The following is a 24,603-nucleotide window of genomic DNA, read 5'->3' as shown; positions in this document are numbered from 1 at the left end:
ACAGGAGACAACCGTCGCACCTTTTACACTGGTTCTGTTCTGTGGAGCTCAGCAAGCAGGGGCACCTACAGCTGTAGGGAGGGGGCGCTAGTTTGCTAATTCCCCATACAGTGATATGATCACCGTGTTGCAACGCAAGTGATGATTATTAATTTTTTCTTGTGTTTGTGCCGCCCCCCTTGTGTCAGGAAAAAGAAAATGCGGCAGCTGCCCACTTCGCCCACATCAAAAACCGCATCTGAAAATAACGAAGAGCCCTTGGGTAATGTCCTTACTTCTATTTATAATATCTATCTGTATGAAAATTTCAGGGCTATTTAGAGTGGTGATATTTTGAATGTGCCTTATTTAACGCTAATGTGGACAAAAGTTCAACTCCACTTGAACAAAAATATTTCAGTGGATGGTTTTAGAGCCTTTGATTCTTGTGCTCCTACTTTAAAACAGTTTGTTGATCAATATTAGAATGTCCAATTCCATTTAATCTTTTAAGGGAATCTTAAAACTTTTTTTTTTTTTTGTCCACAATTAGTTTGTGGTATCTCATTTTAGGTACTTTTTGTATGATATGTTTGTAGCTACTGTATTGTAATGAATATAAGAAACCCTGATTATAACACGATCCCCCACCCTGCCACCTTCAAGACACATTTTTGAAAAAGACTTTCTAAAGACCAAATATTCCTTTTTTCATTAAAACATGCTTTCATTTTAAAATCATGTTAATAAAAACACATTTTATAGACAGACTCTACTTTCTTTTTCCAAATATGTATTGATGCAATGCTACTTTTAGGAGCATGGTAAAATTTTATGACTATTAGAATTTTTTAAGATGGTCTTTTTGGGCTCACAATCTTCTCACAACACCCTCTCAGCATATTTCTTGGCTACTTGAGAGTTGTTTGATGATTGCTGCATTTTTAGCATGAACTAATACTTGTGTCATACCTTATCCTCAGTTTTAGTTAGCTTACCTGACTACTGAGGTGCTCCCTGTTCAGGACCATCACTGTGTCTCTCCATGTTGCATCATTGTAATCTAAGAGGCAGGTTACTTCAGTCTTTGGAGGCACACTTGTTTTGTGGGTATTTGGAGATAACCTACTTTTACAGAAGTATATGACATGTACAAGGTCTGTCCAAAAAGTATCGGACCTTTTTATTTTTTGCAAAAACCATATGGATTTGAATCACGTGTGATTGCATCAGCCAAGCTTGAACCTTTGTGCGCATGCGTGAGTTTTTTCACACCTGGCGGTTTCGTCATTCGCCTGTGAGCAGGCTTTGTGTGAGAAGTGGTCCACCCCTCTCATCGGATTTTTATTGCGAATAAATGTCTGAACGATTTGGAGCTTTGCTGCATCAATTTTTTTCCAGAAACTGTGAGAGACCTCCAGGTGGACACCGTTCGGAAAATTAATATGGCTTTCAGGGACAATTTTGTGGGGACTACACAGATTAAGGAGTGTTACTGCCGCTTTAAGGACGGCCCACAACTGCTGAGAGCGCGCCGCGCTCCCAGCGCTGATCGACAGGCTCACACCCCGCTGAAACAACCAGATCATTTCCAACGTGAAGGCTTTGTTGATCCGGGACGTCGTCTGACTTTCACAAAAAGGCAGAAGGCGTGGACATCAGCACTTTTTCGGCACATTCCACTGTTACAGGAGTTTTTTTTTCATGGAAAGAAAAGCGGAGGGACGCGCCACGGAGCAGTTCATTACGCGGCACAAAACCACCTCCGTGTTGGTCTCACAGGACGGCTTTCAGGTGGATTTCAGATGGCTGTCGGTGGGTTTTCAGTCGCGTGACTAACCGAGAAATTGTGCATGAGCTGGACATGCCAGAACATGTCCTGTGAGGCTTCATCACGGCGTAATTTATTCACAATTTTTACTTTTGCAGTGATTTTTATTGAAGTATACACACACACCTTCAACCACTTATCCAAGATTGAGTCGCAGGGGGCTGGAGCTGTCATCAAGCATGAGGCAGGGTACACCCTGGACAGGACGCCACTCTGTCGCTGAGCCATATATAGACAAACACATTCACACACACATATGCACCTATGAACAATTTAAAGTTTCCAATTCATCTAAACTACGTGCCTTTGGATGTGGGAGGAAGCCGGCGCACCCAGAGAGAACTCACGCAAACACGGAGTAAACATGCAAACTCCATACAGAAAGGCCACAGGTGGGAATCGATCCCAAGACCTTCTCACTGTGAGGCAACCACCAAGCTACCATGCTGCCCTTTTATTTGAATAAATTCAGAAAATGTTATTCTGTTTGAAATTCTTATTTATTTGTCAGGTATTTAAAAAGTTTTGTTTAGTCATAATGATAAAAAATATGATTCCATATGCAGAGAGGTGTCACTGATGCCATTAAAGACCACCAACTTCCCATGGTGCATTATGACAATAGTCTGGTTAATGCAATGACACAAGCATTTTAGTCAAAGCATGCACCTGATTGTTTTCAAATTAGACTTGATGTTATGTGTCGGTCGCAGCCCGGAGAACCGACCAGCGTTTGAAGGACCCAGTATGAAATAAGCAGAGCACGGTACAAAGGATAACAGAGTTTAATAAACATAACAGTGAAGTGATACGAAAACAACAAAAGAGTGCGCGGTCTGGCGTGGTGGATTGCGGTGCGCTCCCAGCAGCGCTAACGGTCCGGAGCCAGAAAACTGTTCGGACCCAAGGACCCCGCCGACACCCCCCAGGTGGCCGTGACAAACCGAGTCTGTGAAAGAAGAAATCATTATGTGAGTCCACACTCAACACACAGAGAGACCACTCAAAGCTGTACAAACAGCAAACACTTCCTGGCTTAATTGCAAATCAGCTTCCCACCCTGCAGGCATAGAACACCCTGTTCACAAAACTCCACTGCAGTGGAAGCTGATTTAAACGACTAACATACAGCTCAATATAATAAGGTGTGAGGGACACCACATTTACTGACTGTATAAATGTTAGTCACAAAACCAAACGTACCTCAGGAAGTGTGCTGACGAGCGTGAGACCTCACCCCCTCCTCTTTCACAGACCATGCATCAAACCTGGACGTTCTCTGCATCCACTGATGGGAGATGGCTCTAGAGACGACGATCTCACCCGTCTGGTCACAAGGTCGAGTCTCTGGCAAACACACACTGTGCACTCCAGACTTAAATGCCACCATGTTCCAATCCGTGTAGATGCACCACAGCTGTGACTCCTGACGAGCTGCACGTGATCAGCCTCAGGTGATCAGGGTGAGGTCCTGATAAACTCAGCTACACAGCCACTCAGTCCCAAATGCGCACCACCTGGGAGGAAAACCAAAAGACAGAAACAGAAGACAAACAAAAGCCAGCCAGGCACGCCAGCCACAACAGCACCCCACCCTCACGGGAAGCCTCCCGGCGACCACGCAAACCTGGCCCAGGAGAAACACCCCCCTCCAGGGACCATGGCTGGAAACCGTATCTGCATTCGTCTTCCAACAGAATCTTCATTTAACAGAACGGTTGATGTCTTCTCCTCTGGCTGCATCTTTGCCTTTGTTTCTGTCAGTCACTTAGCACAGGTGTGGCCAGGAGTTCTTAAACCTGTGCGGTCAGCCTTTGTCCAACCATGTTCAGTCTGATTAGTCATAAAACAAAAAAGACAAACATAAACAACCAAACCACCCCCCCCCCCTCCCCAGGGGACCGTCCCATCAAACCCCGGGAGGAGGAGAAAAGAAAAACACAACCCAAACTTAAGCTTGCAAATAAAAACGCTAACACCACCACCCCCCCCCCTCTCCAGAGGACCGTTCCATCAAACCCCGGGAAGGGGAGAAAAGAAAAACCCAAACTTAAGCTTGCAAATAAAAATGCTAACACCCCCCCCCCCCCAACGACATGTAGGGACCAACACCCCCCAGAGGACATCCCGCCAGCTCCAGGAGTAATAACCACAGCCGAGGTCCCTCTGGGATCCAACGTCACCCACGGGGACTCCCAGCGCCTCCCAGAGGACCATTCCATCAACCCCAGGAGACGCCTCCCCTCATGACCAACGGACCCAGCCCCGGCCGTCTATGGCTAGATGGACCCACAGCCCTTTCCCCCCCAGAGGACACCACAGTCACACCCTGAGGGCGGAAACTGGGGGGAAAAACAAAAGGAAAGAAAAAAAACATACAAACAAAACAACCCCAACCCCACCCCCTTGGCGCAGTGGAAACTGGAAGCATGTCCAGCGTCACCAACCGTGACTATACCCCAGAAGCCAACCGGGAGGAGTGGAACAGCGGTTATGGCAGACGGCACAAAACAGCGCCACTCCTCCGACTCCCAAACCAGCCACCAGCTGCGGGTATATTCCACTGCCCCAAACCTCAGCCACGCCGATGGCAGACAGCTCAAAGGCGCGCTGAAGCCGGAGGTGGAACAGGGAATCAACAAACAAAAAAACAAACAACAACACCCCGAACCCCCCCCCTCCCAGGTGCAGAGGTTACCTGGGAAACGCCCAGCATAACCAAACTGCACCACTCCAGCAACGCCGACACGTACGGCTCACCCGGCTGGAGTCAGAGGAGAAGAGAGGGCATAACAAAAAACAAACAAAAAAAAAAAAGAAAAAACAACCCAATTACCCCCCCATCACCCCCCAGGGGACCGTCCCATCAAACCCTGGGGAGGTGAAACTAAAAGAAATAAAAAGAAAGACTAACAGACTAACATAAAGTTGCTTGGGTCCGTTTTTAGCTCCAAACAGACTGCAGGGACACGACCCCAGACACTAATAGTGTAAAAAAAAAAATCCCACACAAAAACCAACTCAAAAAACACCCACACAAAATGAACTAACACAAAACTAATAAGTGATTTATACCGTCAAGCTCAAACAAATGGAACACACCTGTTCCAACTTAAGAGCTTAACGGTAATGTGACTCAGTCACCAAAAGAGGGAGCCAGAGTGCTAAAAATAAAAACCCCTTTGGTGACAGAGAAAACAAACTCAAGCTGCTTTTCTGTGTGCAGCTGTGTGTAACACACAACCAAAAATGTGATTCAACTAAATAACACCGGAGCTGACACAACAGACGCAGTAGCTATCATTACCCGGGGAAACGGGGCTACAACTGTAACACAGGAAGCACCGCGACCCGTGCCACAGAGCTCCGCCGTGCGCGTTCACCCATTACAGACCCACTCCTGCAGCTCCCGTTTAAACCTCTTATCCGGTCGAAGTGTGACGCGAAGCCGTCGCCAGTCACACTCCACCACGACCCACGGATAAGGCACAAACACAGGAAACACGGCTGCATGAGCGCTCAAATCAGTATTCAGTAATGGGTTCTCCAACGCGCACCATCCGGGCGGAGAGCACCCGCAACTGATCCGGATAACTTCTGAACGTCTGCTGCCGCCTTCCCGGCGCGTTACCGTCTCTGCTACCACTGGGTCCGTGATGTTTGGCCAGAGACTACTGTTATGTGTCGGACGCAGCCCGGAGAACCGACCAGCGTTTGAAGGACCCAGTATGAAATAAGCAGAGCACGGTACAAAGGATAACAGAGTTTAATAAACATAACAGTGAAGTGATACGAAAACAACAAAAGAGTGCGCGGTCTGGCGTGGTGGATTGCGGTGCGCTCCCAGCAGCGCTAACGGTCCGGAGCCAGAAAACCGTTCGGACCCAAGGACCCCGCCGACACCCCCCAGGTGGCCGCGACAAACCGAGTCTGTGAAAGAAGAAATCATTATGTGAGTCCACACTCAACACACAGAGAGACCACTCAAAGGTGTACAAACAGCAAACACTTCCTGGCTTAATTGCAAATCAGCTTCCCACCCTGCAGGCATGGAACATCCAGTTCACAAAACTCCACTGCAGTGGAAGCTGATTTAAATGACTAACATACAGCTCAATATAATAAGGTGTGAGGGACACCACATTTACTGACTGTATAAATGTTAGTCACAAAACCAAACGTACCTCAGGAAGTGTGCTGACGAGCGTAAGACCTCACCCCCTCCTCTTTCACAGACCATGCATCAAACCTGGACGTTCTCTGCATCCACTGATGGGAGATGGCTCTAGAGACGACGATCTCACCCGTCTGGTCACAAGGTCGAGTCTCTGGCAAACACACACTATGCACTCCAGACTTAAATGCCACCATGTTCCAATCCGTGTAGATGCACCACAGCTGTGAGTCCTGACGAGCTGCACGTGATCAGCCTCAGGTGATCAGGGTGAGGTCCTGATAAACTCAGCTACACAGCCACTCAGTCCCAAATGCGCACCACCTGGGAGGAAAACCAAAAGACAGAAACAGAAGACAAACAAAAGCCAGCCAGGCACGCCAGCCACAACACTTGACAAACATTACTAATTCAGTTGAATGACAGTTGTTTCTTTTTTTTGTTTTTTTTTGTACAGGTGATGATAACTAGTAAGTTTGTGTTATCACAAAAACTTCAGTTATCTTTTGTCCAACCCAGTCTCAAGGCATGCCATGATTCAGCAGCACAAATATACATTAATCTATTGATTTGTCATATTGTCACGAAAAATGCAAGATTTTCATCTTGGGAACACAAATTCATTCTAATTCATTCTGTGATGGCTAAACGTAATTAAAGGTGCAGTGGGGAGGTCGTGGTGGTTATGGTTTGGGTTGGGGAAGGAGTAGGGTTATGTTATGGTTAAGGTTAGGGTTGGAGGTAGGAGTAGGGTTAGTAATCGTGAGTTTTAAAAAAAAAAACCATCACAAAAATTTGAATCATTTTGTGACAGGAGCCCAAAAAAACAAACAAAAAACAAACAAAAAACAAAAATAAAATGTGAGACTGGGCTGCTTTTGTCACACTGATACACTCACAGAAATATTTAACCCTAACTATTAAGATTTACGTAATTTTATTACATGACAAATTCCCATTTCCTTTTTTTAAATAATTTTAATACAAACCTACCAAATAAACCTTACATGATGCATATTCACTACTGTAATAAATCCTATTCATTTGAAATGCATAATCCTCAGCTTTATGTATTTAGTATTAATAAAATATAATATATAATTACTCTAAATCAATAATAATGACATTATTTATTTAAAATACATAAAGTATATTGTCTGAATTGCATAATTATGTTACCTATACAAGATAAATGGCATAGGTAACATAATTATTATGCAATTCAAACAATATACTTTATGTATTTTAAATAAATAATGTCATTATTATTGATTTAGAGTAATTATATTTTATTATTACTAAATACACTCAACAAAAATATAAACGCAACACTTTTGGTTTTGCTCCCATTTTGTATGAGATGAACTCAAAGATCTAAAACTTTTTCCACATACACAATATCAACATTTCCCTCAAATATTGTTCACAAACCAGTCTAAGTCTGTGATAGTGAGCACTTCTCCTTTGCTGAGATAATCCATCCCACCTCACAGGTGTGCCATATCAAGATGCTGATTAGACACTATGATTAGTGCACAGGTGTGCCTTAGACTGCCCACAATAAAAGGCCACTCTGAAAGGTGCAATTTTGTTTTATTGGGGGGGGATACCAGTCAGTATCTGGTGTGACCACCATTTGCCTCATGCAGTGCAACACATCTCCTTCGCATAGAGTTGATCAGGTTGTCAATTGTGGCCTGTGGAATGTGGGTCCACTCCTCTTCAATGGCTGTGCGAAGTTGCTGGATATTGGCAGGAACTGGTACACGCTGTCGTATATGCCGGTCCAGAGCATCCCAAACATGCTCAATGGGTGGCATGTCCAATGAGTATGCCGGCCATGCAAGAACTGGGACATTTTCAGCTTCCAAGAATTGTGTACAGATCCTTGCAACATGGGGCCGTGCATTATCCTGCTGCAACATGAGGTGATGTTCTTGGATGTATGGCACAACAATGGGCCTCAGGATCTCGTCACAGTATCTCTGTGCATTCAAAATGCCATCAATAAAATGCACCTGTGTTCTTCGTCCATAACAGACGCCTGCCCATACCATAACCCCACCACCACCATGGGCCACTCGATCCACAACATTGACATCAGAAAACCACTCACCCACACGACGCCACACACGCTGTCTGCCATCTGCCCTGAACAGTGTGAACCGGGATTCATCCGTGAAGAGAACACCTCTCCAACGTGCCAAACGCCAGCGAATGTGAGCATTTGCCCACTCAAGTCGGTTACGACGACGAACTGGAGTCAGGTCGAGACCCCGACGAGCATGCAGATGAGCTTCCCTGAGATGGTTTCTGACAGTTTTGCAGAAATTCTTTGGTTATGCAAACCGATTGTTTCAGCAGCTGTCCGAGTGGCTGGTCTCAGATGATCTTGGAGGTGAACATGCTGGATGTGGAGGTCCTGGGCTGGTGTGGTTACACGTGGTCTGTGGTTGTGAGGCTGGTTGGATGTACTGCCAAATTCTCTGAAACGCCTTTGGAGACGTCTTATGGTAGATAAATGAACATTCAATACACGAGCAACAGCTCTGGTTGACATTCCTGCTGTCATCATGTCAACTGCACGCTCCCTCAAATCTTGCGACATCTGTGGCATTGTGCTGTGTGATAAAACTGCACCTTTCAGAGTGGCCTTTTATTGTGGGCAGTCTAAGGCACACCTGTGCACTAATCATGGTGTCTAATCAGCATCTTGATATGGCACACCTGTGAGGTGGGATGGATTATCTCAGCAAAGGAGAAGTACTCACTATCACAGATTTAGACTGGTTTGTGAACAATATTTGAGGGAAATGGTGATATTGTGTATGTGGAAAAAGTTTTAGATCTTTGAGTTCATCTCATACAAAATGGGAGCAAAACCAAAAGTGTTGCTTTTATATTTTTGTTGAGTGTACATAAAGCTGAGGATTATGCATTTCACATAAATAGGATTTATTACAGTAATGAATATGCATCATGTAAGGTTTATTTGGTAGGTTTGTATTAAAATTATCAAAAAAAAAGTAAATGGGAATTTGTCATGTAATAAAATTACATAAATCTTAAAAGTTAGGGTTAAATATTTCTGTGAGTGCACAGAATAATATTCTAAAATAACAAACAGGTGAAATCCCATTTGACATTGCACATTTGTGACAAATTTATGTTTGAAAAACTGTTTTCCACCACAGACACATGAGCCGATCAGTCTTAGAATGTCTGTGTCATCCATCATGACATTCAAGAACACTTCTGTGTTTTTCGGGGATTGGAGATGTCGGCTGTCATCACATGGCTCAATGATATGGTCACTAATATGTGCGCCCATGTGATATTCTCTGGTAATGATGTAACATTCTGGCAATATATCTTTTATGAGCCTCTCCACTTCTACACTGACAAAAGTGAAACTTGGACAAATTACTTGGCCTTGCAATAGAATGGCATCCTGTCCAGGGTGCACCCCGCCTGTCACATTGCTGAGTCAGGCTCCAATCCCCTCATGACCCTTCATTGGAGTAAGAAGGTATAGAATAAGGATTGATGGATGGACACTTTTTTTAAGCTTCTCTTAAAATATATATATATAATTATACTTTGAGAACAAATAAATGTAGATGTAACAACATTACAGCAATTTTTTTGTCCTGGTTTCACTTTTTTCAGTGTTGGGGGGTGGCAAAGAGCAGCTTCTTTCTATTTAAAGTGACAGACAACAATAATTTCTTACAGGCATTGCATATTAACATATGTCTCAGTGTCTATGACATATTTTTGGCTACAAATTTCTGTCTGTTTATAAGAAATTACATTGGTGATAAAGTGCACGGCCCACATAAATATGCGGAGGCGGTGCATGAACAGCAGCGGGCAGCAGCGACCTATGCATGAATGTCTTTAACTCCACTTTGCACATCGTTCTTTTTTTTAGGTTGTCATACATAAATGTTTTTGACAGCCAGCAAATTCACAGTAGAGGCAGCATGCCGCATCTCTCTCTTTCTCTCTTTCTCTCTCTCTCTCCTCCAACTCCTCATGTAATTCCTGTTGTAACGCCCCACCTTCGCCATCAGGGGCATTCCACACCGAGCCTTGCCGCTTTCTGTCTGCGCTTCTCGGGATCAGAGCGACACCAGCTCCAGACGCGCATCGCGGTGGCACACGGGGCGCACGGAGCGTCCGTCCCGCACAGGATCGTATGCGCTCTTTCACTCTCCGCAGCCGTCTTCAAGTTGTGTCCATAGCGGCGGCAGAAACACAAAGGTAGGACTTTGAACTGTGCTTTAATTCGATCGGAAAGTTCGCTGCGCTGTGATGTGCTCTTTTTTTTTTTTTTTTTGGTCCAGATCCAAGCCGATGCTCCGTGCGCAGCGCAGACCTCTCCACTTTGCGGTGTGGGAGTTTTAGAGGAAAACGCACGTGATTTTGCGTGCTTGTCGTCTGATTGACAGTTTGGTATGGGTGGATTTTCAATCTTGTTGCTCCTTTTATCTTCAAAGCAGAACTTGTTGCCACTTGGAGCACAATTAAACGGCGGCGCCGCTGCAGCAGGAGACCCGCACTCATTCTGGGTTTGTCAATTCCATCTTTTAACAAAGCAAGAATCTGTGTGCAAACGTTTCAGAACGCAACGTAACTGGCAGCTTGGTTTTTATTTCAAATATTTTAGTGCAGATTCACAGTGATGTATCCACGCTGCGCGGACGCCGCGTGCGTGAAGGTGCGTGGCTTTGCTAAATTTGTTTGGCAGAGATTTGCAGTGAAGTGTCGCACAGTCATACAGTAAGTGCACTGTAGACTTTGTGTAAAAATGACGTGCGCTCCTGCGGACTGTAGCCACTTGATGCGCCAAAGTGGATGCGTTTTGGGTAATTTGGATTTGTGCCACTGAACACCACCAGCGAATGCAGACTTCAGTGAAAAGCTAACAAAGCAGTTTTGTCAGGGAAAACCCGCTGTGGAAAATACACTGCACTGATGATTAAAACAGTGAAAAGGAGGAGCTGTTCCCGTTGTTTCAAGGTGCATTTATCATTATTATTGGTAATCCTGCGCAAAAGTGTTATGCGCCTTGTGGTTTCTGCATTCATGTGATATTTCTTAAGAGCAAATGGGAAATTTCCAAATGTTACTTTACTTTAAAAATTTTAAGAAACAAAGGCAACAAACACAACTTTGTGACAAATAAATGCTTTTTAACATCACCTACAGTATTGCGCAATTCTGCGTACATGTGTTTTTTAATTGATTGTGTCACAAAAAGACTAAAATTGAAATGTTGAAATTATAATTTTCAATTAATGAAGAACTGAAAAAAGTTTGAGAAGTGGGTCAGTTTTATAAAAGAAAGTCTTATGTTCAATAAAGTAAAAAAAAAAAATACTTTGTAGGTTTCCAGCCCAAAGCATGATTGGTACAGCTGAAATGACTATTAATCAGTTATTAAATTAATTGCCAATTTTTTGTCAATTTTTTTTATGTCTAAATTCTCTGATTTCAGCTTCTTAAATGCAAGCATCTTTTAGTTTTCCTTTTTTTTCTGCAATGGAACCATGCCTATTTCTGCAGTTGGACAAAATAATTCAGTCATTGTACAGTTTAGTTTCTAACTTTTCAATGTTGATTTGCTACTTGTGTGGCAATTTTTCTTGTGTGTGTGTGTTTGTCACATTTTCTGCAAATGTTCCAAATGCTGAGCTGTCCACCTTCTTAAAGCAGTGTTTTTTATTGTGTGCCTGATCTATACTATCAGACTTGAACTGAGATTTGTTGCCTGAAATAATCAATAATCATAATTTGTTGCCCGGAAATCACTCAGGGCCTTAAGGCAAGGTCTTTAATCTCCAGGTTGCTCCCAGTGTGCAGTGAGCTCTTCCTATGTGAGCTCCTTGGCATCAGTTTGAATGCATTAATGTGAGGCATCTCTGTAGAGCGATTTTCACCATGAAAGTACGGTATAAATGTATTCCATTTACCATTCAAATGTGTGTGCTTTTATTGTTAAACCCAATTCTTTTGTGTGAGCTGTTAATTTTTCTCTAATGGCAGTTAAAATGTGTTTTAGAAGTATTTTATTGGCGAGAGATTGACTGTGAAGCTGTTACGTAACCCGCTGTGCTGCCTTGAGTTCCACAACGACATGATCGATCCAAATCTTTTCCATCCTGGCTTCATATTTGTTATGTGTGTGAAGCAGACCCGTCGTCTCTGCGGTCTGCGCCGATGAAGTACAAGCAGGTTGTTTCATATTGCACCATATGATTTGTGACCAAGGGGTTACAGAACACTTTGCGCCTGGATATTACTGAGTGACCTTGGCTGTGGTTAGAAATGCTGAAGTTCACTCCTTCAGGCTGTTTCTTCACTGCGTGCGGCTGTTTTTTTGTTTGTTTGTTTGTTTTGTTTTTTGTTTTTTGTCATGTGCACTTGTGGCTTTGCATTTTCTCCAGAGATAAATCATCTTAGGGAACATGAGAGAAACACCCCCAATCCCAGCAGCCAATCAATGACTTTAAATTTACAATTACACACAGTTCTGCTGGAATCGCTCAAAGAGGCGTGACCTCTGAAAGAGGCCAGTGACCTTTAGTGACCCCTGTGAATGGAAAATTAATTTGCTGATACAATTTGTATGAATTGTATGAATTGGACCAGAGTTCATCAGATTTTCACATAGAATTGAAAACCTGATTATATTCAAATTAGCATCATTATTTAGAAAATTGTCAGCACACAGTTGTGGAATGATGATTTACAGTCCTGCTCAGGATTATTGGCACTCCTGATTTTTAAAGAAAATTATGTTCAAGAATAAAATGCAAATGAACCAATTTTGCTCAATCAGAATATTTAATAAAATGTCCAAAATGACTGAACTATGAACAGTTTCTCCAATCACAGCTAAAGAAGGATATATCTCCTTCAGAGTTGCCAAGGATGTCTTGGTGGCTCTCCTCATTAGTCTCCTTCTTGCACGGTCTCTCAGCCTGCTCCAGACAGATTTACCTTACTGTGTGTTTTTCTTAATTACTGATTAAGATGTAGTCCAACACATACAGTTTTCAGTGACTTGAAGATTTTCATGTATCCATCCCCTACCTTGTCTATTGATAGCTGGTTGTGAAATATTATAAATAAAAAATAATGAAAAGTGATGATTTACTGTAAATTTATCACAAGGTGCCTCAATTACATTTTACAGCTGTAATTTTTTTATTTCAATCAAAAATGAATTTGTTCTTTTTCAGGAACTATAAAATAGAAATATCAAATATTTTAATTATATATACACTGAAAAAAAAAATCTAATTTGGACTAACCTTTAAAAAAGGCTGTAATTTGTTATACATACATTGAAAAAAAATCTAATTTGGTCTAACCTTTAAAAAAGGCTGTAATTTGTTATGCATACATTGAAAAAAATCAAATTTGGACTAACCTTTAAAAAAGGCTGCAATTTTGTACACCTAAATTTATTACTTTTGCACAAAGGAGAGTTATAATTTAATGTTTCAACCACATTATAAATATAATTCAGATTTCAGACCATAAAATATCACGTGGATGGTGGCAAAATATTAAAACCGTTTCACATTCGATGTGTTACTCCTCCCCCTGACCTTGTTGACCTTGCTGCGCAGGTGTCAACAATGACGTCACCTGAAGGCGACAGAAACTAGTGCAGCGACGATGATGCAGAACTGCGTGGATTTAATGGATTTAACTGGATGGATTGATGGATTTAGCGTGGATTTAACTCAATGCGGCTGACAAGATGGAGAAATCTGTAGGTCTGCTCACAGAATTTCCAGTTTGGCATGAAGATACTGCTGCAACGGTAAGGTTTGATGACTGGACCACACCCTTTTACAACGATTCGCTGACCGAATTACCTACAGAAAAATAAACAGTGCAAACGCTGGAAATGGATTCGAATGGAAATAACCCCCTTGTTCCTGATGATTAGTGGACATTCATGCTGGATTACAGACACAAATAGCTGTAAAACTCAATTTGTGACTGTAAAATCCAGCATTAACATCCAAAAATAATTTGACTATAATTTGTTTCATCTAGCTAGTTTTCTCAGTTTTCTAAAATTTTGTTTCAATTTCACAATTAAATTCAATTTCACATTAAATTAATAATAAGAGCAAATTAAGAAAAGCATGAGTACACTAATGCCCATCCCTTTGGACCTCTGTAGTCACGTTAAATCACATAAAGACAATCAGCCTCACAGCTTTTTTGAGTTTACACATCTTCAGAATGTTAGCTGGTTCAACACAGATTTACAAATCCTATCAAGATGATTTTGCAGCTTGTCCACCATCATGTTGTTAATTGCACAGTTCTAAATACCAGGACAAACCATGGTGCTGTGCACAAATGGGCTGGGTTAAGTCTCCACATTATTCAGGGGTGTGTTGTGGCCATAAAATAAATTCAGCCAATCACAGAGTGGGACCTGGTGCCATCTATATGCCAGAGTATGTCAAGTTCTAGTTCCTTGCAATCAAAAGGACACGCAGAGAAGTGACAGGTCTTATGGCAAGGGAACAATTTTGGACACATCATGCATGTCTGCAGCACGGTTTTCAGTAAGGTAAAAACTGTTCACACTTACGGTGTAGTGCACTCTTTGTTCTTATGTACAGAGAGGGAGTGTATGAACTGTTCTTCTTCTGTAAAGGTTGGAGTATGTGATGTTTGCAATGTGTTTTTGTATCAAAGTGCAGGTTATTATGCATATATTAAAGATGCAACCATTTTTTCAAGTCCAAACCCCCCTGCGAAAACTGAACTCCTTCTGTTTATCCATCTGATTTCCACATGGCCCGAACCATATGTGGGAGAAATGCTGTGTGAAGATGTGGTACAAAAGGTTTATTCCATTACTTACTAGTTGTATTTCCTAGTTAATTTTTTTGTGCTTTTGTTGTAGCCCATTATGCACTAATGACCATCTCTTTGGACCTCTGTGGTCAGAGTGTACGTGTGTCATGGACACACCCCCCCATACAAGGCTGTCTGACTATTGTATTCTGTAACAGTCACAAACACATGGTGCTGGACCTCTTTTCCTGGTGTATGGTACAAACAGTTACCAAATTGAATCAAGGGGCACAAACATGGAGTAGGTCAGTTAGTGGGATAAGGAGTTGGGCAACCAGTTGATTTCTGTTCTTTTCGATTCCTGGTCATGTTACATGTCTGTGTCCCTGTACAAGAACTCACATGTAGGGCAAGTCGTAAAATGTCATCTGTTTCATGCTACCGAAACTGGAGATAAGCACCATTGTGCCTCAGGGCCTATACAGAATTTATTTCTGGCTTCTTCTTCTTCTTCTGTGGTGCAAACACATGCAGGTTAGGTGAACTGGTGATTCTAAATTGATTGTAGCTGTGCAAGCAGGTGTGAATGAGTTTGTCTGTCTATATATCGCCTTAGGATGAATTGGTGTCCCCTTCAGAGTGTACCTTGCCTCTTGCCCTATGACTGCTGGGATAGGCTCCAGTCCCCAGTGACCCTTATTTGGAGTAACTGGGTATAGAAAATGCATGAATGAATGAATGCACATTTCACATTCAGAAACATGGGTAGCATTTTGAATGCTGCAAATTATTTGGTTCTTACCAAGAAAACAAACAAACAAACAAACAAAAAACTTAGATCTAGACGTGTTAGATAATTTATCTTGTTTTAAGGGTTCATTTCTTATTTTAAGTGTTCTACATGCTTATTTCTAGAATTTTTGATCCTATGTTGTTGTTGACCTCCACATCAGGGACATCACGAGGACTGCTTTCTTTCATCTGCTAAATATAGCAAAGATTCGTTCCATCCTGTCTATGGCTGATGCTGAGACCCTGATTCATGCTTTTGTTTCTTCTAGACTGGATTATTACAATGTCCTATTTTCAAGATTACCTGCCAGACTTTTGACACGAAGCAGGAAATTTGACCACATTATACCCATTCTGGCGTCTCTTTACTGGCTGCCTGTTTCTGTGAGAGCAGATTTTAAGATTCTCCTATTGCTTAGAAAATTGTTCACGGACTGGCACCTTCCTACCTGGCTGACTTAATAAAACCCTTCGTTCTTGCCCGGGCCTTGTGCTCGAAGGATGCAGGACTATTTTGTGTTCCTAGGGTGAATTAAAAAGTCTGCAGGGCAACAAGCTTTCTCTTATCGGGCCCCCTTTCTGTGGAACATTTATAAAGCAGTCAGATTCTGTGGACACTTTTAAAACCAGATTGAAGACGCATTTGTTCTCCATTTCATTCAGTTCGCATAACTGTTACAAAGCTTTTTATTGCTCTTATTATGTTTTTTATTTCTTTTAATATATATATTTGTTTTACTCTTTTAATTATGTCTTTTAATTGTGCTTTTAATCTTTAAATTTATTTTAATTTGTTTTTGGGTTGTTTGGTGTGAAGCGCCTTGGGGCAATGCTGTCGTGATTTGGTGCTCTACAAATTGAATAAATTGAAATTGAATTGAATGCCACACATTCACCCTGATGTGAGGATGCTGCCATACAAGGTACTCACTACACACTCAGAGCAACTAGGGGATTTAAGACCTTGCACAAGGGCCCTTAGTGATTTTCCAATCAGGCTGGGGTTCGAACCGAGGATCCTCTGGTCTCAAGCCCAACGGTTAACCACTAGACCATCACCTCCCCATAAAAAATAACTTTGTAGCCTAATGCAAGATTACACAAAGACAGCATACGGGGTAATAATCAATGACCTATGTATTGAGTAGCAAAATGATAGAGTTGAATCGTGGCAGTTTATCCAGTGTTATTCAGCTTTAAAGGTTAGTTATACAAGCTAGTTATTTTCTTTCATCTTTACTCTCTTTATCTCTAAATTGTTTTGACATTTAGAGGTTTTTATCTTTATCTTTACAGCATTTTTGCTCTCTAATAATCAAACTCTCAACCCTACAGTTACAATCAATAAAGTGTTCTCAAATGGCGCAAGAAACATTTAACGCACCTAGAAAAATCTCTACTAATGCGATATATAAAACATTTCTGCCTCTTCTCTGCAAATCCAAAGTGGGTAAAAAAAGAAAGAAATGGAACTCATTTGCCACTTTACTGTCTGTTACAGACACATTTTCTGCAGATGCCCTATTTATTCAGTTGGTGGTCTAACCGGCATGAACATTACAAGGGCCATATAGCAGTAACCCAGACGGCAGAATAGCCTGATTGTGATTTATGTGCCAAAAGTGAAAGCATTAGTGCGGCCTGCTGGAGTCTGAGCCACTTACACACAACCGTGAACCCACACCAACCTTGTAAGATAGAAAACTCTGCAAATACTCAGCTTAGCTGGAGCTTCCTGACTCTGTCAGTCACTCATAGAGACGTTGATCAGTCATTTCCACGATACAGCCCATTGTTTTTGAGAGATCAATATCTATTTGCCAAAGTGGAAAATCAACGTAAAGAAGAGGCAGCCTGAGAGGCGAGAACGAGATTGATGACGCATACACGGGTAAACCAGTGGAGTTTTACGGCTCATTCAGCCCACGAGGACGGCTAATCTGGACCTGTTAGGTGGTGAATGTACGTGCAAGTTTCCACAGTTGCCCTGTTCACCTGCTGTCGTGTTGCTGGTCAGGGATGGTCAGCCCTCTGTCACCTCATTACGCCCTGCAGGCACAAACTCCATCAGCCTTCACAACCCGTGGGAGCTTTGTGACGGGGTTACAGGAGATAAAGAGTTGAGGGCTGTGGACAGGCGCTACGCTTCATTTTCCAGCCATGTTTGCTCCCGATTTCAAGGAGATGGATTCAGGCGGTGCTTTGATCAAACAATTTTGGACTTCTGTGCTTTTTACCAAGGGAACTCAAGTCAGTTTTTGATGCTACAGCTTGTGATGAAATAGGTTGCTGTGGCAGGGTTTCTTTTCATTGTTGCTCTGCTGTTAGTAGTCATGCTGCTGTGAGAGGACACATTGTTCATACTCATATTTTAACCCAGAGGTCTCAAACCTGGGGACCGTGGGCCAGATTAGGCCCAGCACTATATGGACATTCCATGTTTGTCTTGTGTCACATTATGTACCTTTTAGCAAATGAATGCTGGTCACCAGCATTTTAAAAACAGATATTAACCCCCTATCATCCACCTCATTTTGGCTTGTCAGTATCTCACAAATAAAAAGTGAAATTTCCCATCAATGGGGATATACAGGCTTAGAAGGGGTTAAAGATGTAATCTCTTTTGATTTATTTACCATTCAAGCCATGAGCTGGAATGTCATTGGCACCATTCTAAATGTGCTGCTTCATATGCAAAATATGAAAAATTCATAATCTTGAATTGTTAATATCATGAAAGTTCACTGTCGCCAAATGCAGGTTTAAAATTTTGACCCACATGGATTAAAATAAGGCAATGCCATGACACACACATATGTAGAGTAGCAGGGTCAAATGGTACAATGCTACACCACATGTGCTGGTATTAGCATTATGTGTCAAGGTTTGGCAAAAGGACCCCATTGCAGAGAACCACAACCATGGAAGCAGGTTTACTGCCCAGCAGGCAAATATAGTACAGCTGTTAATAACAGACTAACTGATCAGTCCAATGTGTAACAGTCTTTCAAGGGGAGGCAGCAGAGGATGTTCCAAAAACCAGGAACATCAGATAGCAGAAGCATCTGTTACAAGAAGGTAAAAACACTGGAAAAACGCACTGGAACAATAATGCAAGTACAAGGTTAAATAGGCAACTGAACAATCAAATGCAGAAAGGCGAAAACACAAGACTGAAAGGTGAAAAAGTGGACGTTAAGCTACATGAAATGAACATGGAAGAAACATCAACAACAACAGGGAAAAAATAGCTTCACAACTCAGAGAAAAATGATAACATGTGGAGGATAACACCAGAGAGAGAATAATGTGGACAGAAAGAGAATAGTGCAGAGATAAAACCTAAATGTCAAAATGTGACCTATAACATCATGGAGCCAAAGAAACATGATAGACCTTCAGTTCTGACTGAGAGTTACAACATTTATACTTGGGTTGCCAAAACTAGTCAGTTGGGAGGCTAATATTTGATGAATTTTTCTGTTATGTCAGAAATTCCAAGTTTCTGTTTCCATTGAATGCAATGCCAGTTTCAAATATTGGGCAGGTGCTTCCTCCATCTGCAAGATCTTTTGGTGTGAATCAGGAGAGCATCCCTACATCTCTTCCCTACAGGTCATGTGGGCATGCCATCACACAAAGCACACACAACCTCAGTGTGCGTGTCCAGATATGGTGCTACAGAAGTCTTAAGCCAACTGTTCAGTTTAATTTTGCTTACAGCAGGAGTATGTAAATGTGTGCTGCCATGGGATTATGGTCATTTGTGAATGTTTAAAAAACACACCAACTGTACCTTAAAATTGGTTTTGCCCAGTATGACTACTTTAAATACAAACAATACCCATAGAGTACATAGAATTTTGTCTTTGCGTGTGAAACTCAAATGTGTGCACTTTCATACAGATCATAGCACACATCAAATCAAATCAAATCAATTTTATTTATATAGCGCCAAATCACAACAAACAGCTGCCCCAAGGCGCTTTCTATTGTAAGGCAAGGCCATACAATAATTACAGAAAAACCCCAACGGTCAAAACGACCCCCTGTGAGCAAGCACTTGGTGACAGTGGGAAGGAAAAACTCCCTTTTAACAGGAAGAAACCTCCAGCAGAACGAGGCTCAGGGAGGGGCAGTCTTCTGCTGGGACTGGTTGGGGCTGAGGGAGAGAACCAGGAAAAAGACATGCTGTGGAAGAGAGCAGAGATCAATCACTAATGATTAAATGCAGAGTGGTGCATACAGAGCAAAAAGAGAAAGAAACACTCAGTGCATCATGGGAACTCCCCAGCAGTCTAAGTCTATAGCAGCATAACTAAGGGATGGTTCAGGGTCACCTGATCCAGCCCTAACTATAAGCTTTAGCAAAAAGGAAAGTTTTAAGCCTAATCTTAAGTAGAGAGGGTGTCTGTCTCCCTGATCTGAATTGGGAGCTGGTTCCAGAGGAGAGGAGCCTGAAAGCTGAAGGCTCTGCCTCCCATTCTACTCTTACAAACCCTAGGAACTACAAGTAAGCCTGCAGTCTGAGAGCGAAGCGCTCTATTGGGGTGATATGGTACTACGAGGTCCCTAAGATAAGATGGGACCTGATTATTCAAAACCTTATAAGTAAGAAGAAGAATTTTAAATTCTATTCTAGAATTAACAGGAAGCCAATGAAGAGAGGCCAATACACACATAGCATGAATAAGTAGGAATTAGTGTTGGGAAAGTGTAGGTACACGGACCCACAACAGGGGGCGCAAATGAACGGACAATGGAGGAAGTCAAATAACAACACTTTACTGTTGTGAAAGGGCACAACAAACACAACAGATCACAACAATAGACAAAAAGTCAAATCACAAAAGGTGTCGTGTGGGCAGGCTCGAAGATAGAAGACGTCTGTCCAAAGCAGAACCGGAACCACACGATTTCCTCCGCCACCAGACCCCGGGAATACTGGAGCCGCCAAGTCCTGAACTCCCAGGTGGCCACTGCCTCCGCGTGTCGGACCTGGTACTGCTGGCGAGGAACAAAAAACAATTAAATGTGGGCGCGTATGCACCCAGCAATCCACACGGCAGGAAAACCAACTCCACCTCTTGTTGGAAAAAGAGTCTGCTATACAATACACAAAGTCACAAAAGGTTACTGTCGAAAAAATCTCACAGCCAGCTGAGAACGTTACCTTCCTGGTAAAGCGATATCTCGGCAAAGAGGTGGAGATGACGTCTTGCTGATATACCAATGCTGATCAGATGAGTGGTGACAGCTGTCATAGGTGATGAGTGTCAGCTGTCACCCCGGCTACTCCTGTGAGGCGGCAGCGCCCTCTGGTGCCTGGAGCCCGCACTCCAGGCAGGGTGCCCTCTGGTGGTGGTGGGCCAGCAGTACCTCCTCTTCAGCGGCCCACACAACAATTAGGGTGAATCACGGCAAAACAGCCTGCATGACAACATTGAGCCGACGTTGGGAGGGACACACAGTCGGGCAGGCGTGAACGATCCAGCTGCAACGGTTTCATGCACTTGCACGAGCATGCACAAAACCGTCGCAGTGGGAACACAGTGCGAGGAGCTGGAGCATGAGGAACGACATCGCGCAGCTGCTGTGGGGGAAAAAAAATACTTGGCATCCACAGGATTCGAACCTGCAATTTACAAAGCTCTGATTGACAGACAGAAACTTTACTGCTGCACTACCATCGCTGTCCTATAAAAGGTGCATAAAATGCCTGAAATCAACAAGTCCTTCTTATTGAGCAGACAATACAAATATGATCCGTCTATTCTTCTGTAGATGACCCATGGTCACAGACGTACAGTCATGAAATGACATGAATGAAGCAGTGCACTCTTATCATGTCCACATTTGCTGGCCCAGCATGTCCAGCCAGCCCCGCGCATGTCTGGCCTGGCACGCATGTCCTGTGGACTGCGCGCCGCAAGACAGCCACTGTGTCATATGGAACAGAGCTTATGTTGGTGATGTGGCATTCAGATCGCCCGCTGTGTGTTATGATCTGATGGTCCGATTCACGTGGGGCAGCCTGTCAATGTCCGTGCTGTTTGCTCGCCCGCTGCAGCCCTTTGCAACAGCAATATATGTTTTTATGTATGTCCATGTGAGGACAGCAAGCAGACACACGTGCATCACAGTGGACAGTTGTAAGGTCATATCCGTCAAAACATGGTATGTGTTTCCCAGCTGGGATGTCCAGAACCAGAGATCTCAACAGCTGCGGACATGCCCCCTGTCAGTTCAGCGCACACACCTATGTGTCACTCTGTTTCTGTGTTATGTGATCAGTTTCTTTTAGTTATATGTTATGTAATTGTGTATATAGGGAGTGTAGTACTTATTAATATACCTGTCCTGGCTGTGGTCTCTGAAATGTGACATATCGTGTGCCCTGAGCTGTCATCCAGCTGTCAGTGTGCTGTGATCAGCTGACAGGCGGCTCGCTGTGCTGTGTGCACTCTGACGTGGCTGTCCACCCCGCATGTGATCATGTCTGTACATACAGTGGGGTAAAAAAGTATTTAGTCAGTCCCTGATTGTGCAAGTTCTCCTACTTAGACAGATGAGAGAGGTCTATAATTTTCAACATAGGTACACTTCAACTATGAGAGACAAAATGAGAAAAAAAAATCCAAGAAATCACATTTTGTAGGCTTTTTAAAGAATTTATATGTAAATTATGGTGGAAAATAAGTGTTTGGTCAGTAATAAAAGTTCAACTCAATACTTTGTAACATAATCTTTGTTGGCAATGACAGAGGTCAAACCTTTTCTGTAAGTCTTCACCAGGTTTGCACACACTGTAGCTGGTATTTTGGCCCATTCCTCCATGCAGATCTCCTCTAGAGCAGTGATGTTTTGGGGCTGTCGCTGAGCAACATCGACTTTCAACTCCCTCAACAAATTTTCTTTGGGGTTGAGGTCTGGAGACTGGCTCGGCCACTCCAGGACCTTGAAATTCTTTTTATGGAGCCATTCCTTCATTGCCTGAGTGGTGTGTTTGGGATCATTGTCATGCTGGAAGATGCAGCCACGTTGCATCTTCAATGCTGTCACTGAAGAAAGGAGGTTTTGGCTTAAAATCTCATGATACATGGCCCCATTCTTTCTTCCCTGAACATAGATCAGTTGTCCTGTCCCCTTTGCAGAAAAACAGCCCCAAAGCATGATGTTTCCACCCCCATGCTTCACAGTAGGTATGGTGTTCTTGGGATGCAACTTAGCATTCTTCTTCCTCCAAACACAACGAGTTGAGTTTTTACCAAAAACTTCTATTTTGGTTTCATCTGACCACATGATATTCTCCCAATCCTCTTGTTCATCATTTATATTCTCTCTGGCAAACTTCAGACGGCCTGGACACATACTGGCTTAAGCAGGGGGACACGCCTGGCACTAGAGGATTTCAGTCCCTCTCTGCGTAGTGTGTAGCCTTTGTTACTTTGGTCCCAGCTCTCTGCAGGTCATTCATCAGGTACCTCCGTGTAGTTCTGGGATTTTTGGTCACCGTTCTCATCATCATTTTGACCCCACGGGATGAGATCTTGAGTGAAGCCCAGATCAAGGGAGATTATCAATGGTCTTGTATGTCTTCCATTTTCTTACAATTGCTCCCACAGTTGATTTATTCACACCAACCTGCTTGACTATTGTAGATTCACTCTTCCCAGCCTGGTGCACATCTACAATTTTCTTCCCGGTGTCCTTCGACAGCTCTTTGTTCTTGGCCATAGTTGAGTTTGGAGTCTGATTGTTTGAGGCTGTGGATAGATGACTTTTATACAGATAATGAGTTCAAACAGGTGCCATTAATACAGGTAACAGGTGGAGGACAGAAAAGCTTTTTCAAAGAAGTTACAGGTCTGTGAGAGCCAGAAATCTTGCTTGTTTGTGGGTGATCAAATACTTATTTTCTACCATAATTTACAAATAAATTCTTTAAAAATCCTACAATGTGATTTCCTAGATTTTTTTCTCATTTTGTCTCTCATAATTTACATGTACCTACTGTATGTTGATAATTACAGACCTCTCTCATCTCTCTAAGTAGGAGAACGTGCACAGTCAGGGACTGACCAAATACTTTTTTTTACCCCACTGTACATATAAGCATTTAACACAAGTGTGCTCCCCTAACACACATACGTCAGATGCGTTTTTAGGGGGAGGGGGAGTGTGACACACGCTCACATGTGCGAGACACATGCACTACATGTGTTGCTTTTTCCAATGCCTCACTCGTGGGGGGCACTTAGACAAATTTCACATCCAGCTCAAAAGTGATTGTCTGCTCACTATTTTCGTGCTAACAGTGCAAATGGCCACACATTTTCTAAGTGTCAAGCGAGCGGTGTTGGATGTCCGTGTGTGTCACCTTGAATTTGGTTGACACCTGCAACTAGAGGGATCTAAAACACTCTCACAAGGCACTCTTTGTCTTTCAGCCGCTGGTGTGTGCAAATAGTTTAGCAATAGGTGTACAAGGCATTGGAGGCAGCTCCAATCTTACATGTATGCAATTCCTCCTTCGTGCACTAGTCAAATTAAATCCAGTTATGTGTGAGGGAGCCCTTAAAAATGTTCATGCAGCCATCTGATTAGTCTAAACAGAACTGGCTGTAAAAGTGATGACTTATATTGACAATAGTCCATACTGGAAAAATTAATTTTGTCCAGTTACTTTTGAGTTCTCAAAATAAAGGGACTATCCATTGAAAAGACCACAATTCTAAATCATTAATGCAATATTTTTCTCAAACCCCCTGAAATAAAGCAGACAGTCTACACAACAAGCGCATACTGATTGTTTCATTTCAGCTCTGTTGTAATGGGGTACAGAGACAAAATTACAAAAAGTGCACAATTACATAAAATGCATCGCTGTCAGAATATTTATGGAGATGACTGCATTTTACTGTGTGTTCCTTTTTATGTGTGCACACAAAAATGCAATCTCCTCACCTGTGTGCATAACGTTTTCCAA

General features: G+C 42.6%; 1 protein-coding gene across 1 annotated transcript in view; it reads left to right on the top strand.

Moving 5' to 3' along the window:
* The first annotated feature begins 10,092 nt into the window (after nt 1–10,092).
* LOC117506558 (cadherin-22-like) overlaps nt 10,093–24,603 on the top strand; it is a 766,928-nt gene continuing 752,417 nt past the window's right edge. The window contains exon 1 of the mRNA XM_034166074.1: nt 10,093–10,250. The gene's annotated coding sequence lies outside the window, so the exon portion shown is untranslated. The remainder of the gene's footprint in view (nt 10,251–24,603) is intronic.

Source organism: Thalassophryne amazonica, chromosome 3, assembly GCF_902500255.1.
Source record: "Thalassophryne amazonica chromosome 3, fThaAma1.1, whole genome shotgun sequence".
Classification (NCBI taxonomy): domain Eukaryota; kingdom Metazoa; phylum Chordata; class Actinopteri; order Batrachoidiformes; family Batrachoididae; genus Thalassophryne; species Thalassophryne amazonica.
Note: the sequence above shows the minus strand (reverse complement) of the source record. Positions and strands in the feature narration are given on the sequence as shown.